Here is a 577-nt window from a genome sequence, read left to right on the forward strand (position 1 = left end):
TAAGAATGAGAGCATTACAGAGGTGACAAGATGAAGCTGAATAGCAAGCAGCCCAAAGGAGAGAAATTGAAAGAGAGAGAACATTGCAAAGGCACCTAGGTGAAACAGAAAAGCAGACAGCAGAGAGGAGAGGGGGTTTATGATAGAAAGAGAGACTAAGACTAGAGAATGAAACTGAAGAAGAAGCAAATGTTTGCAGAGAGTGAATGATGAGAAGAATGGAAAAATTAATTAATACTGAAATGGAAGAATGGAGAAATAATCGAAGGCAGATGAAGGCGAACGCCATGAGAGTTGTGTGAAGAGTTGGAAATCGTGTAAATTTAGTAAATAATCATATTTATAATGAAGAGAATGTTTCAGTTCATAACTGTGGTGATATGAGCACATTGTGTCAGTTTTGTAGAACCAAACATTTTGCTTCAGAGTGACCGTCAGACGGATGATTTAAAAGTTGCTGCCATAAAGGGTAAGTCCTGCCTCCAATTAGAAGAGAATTTCCTTCATACTTACGATCTCTGTTGTCAGACCCTCAACATCCACATTATGTTAACTTCAAAGAAAACATAAGGTCATG

The sequence above is a fragment of the Octopus bimaculoides genome, chromosome 10, assembly GCF_001194135.2.
Source record: "Octopus bimaculoides isolate UCB-OBI-ISO-001 chromosome 10, ASM119413v2, whole genome shotgun sequence".
NCBI lineage: Eukaryota > Metazoa > Mollusca > Cephalopoda > Octopoda > Octopodidae > Octopus > Octopus bimaculoides.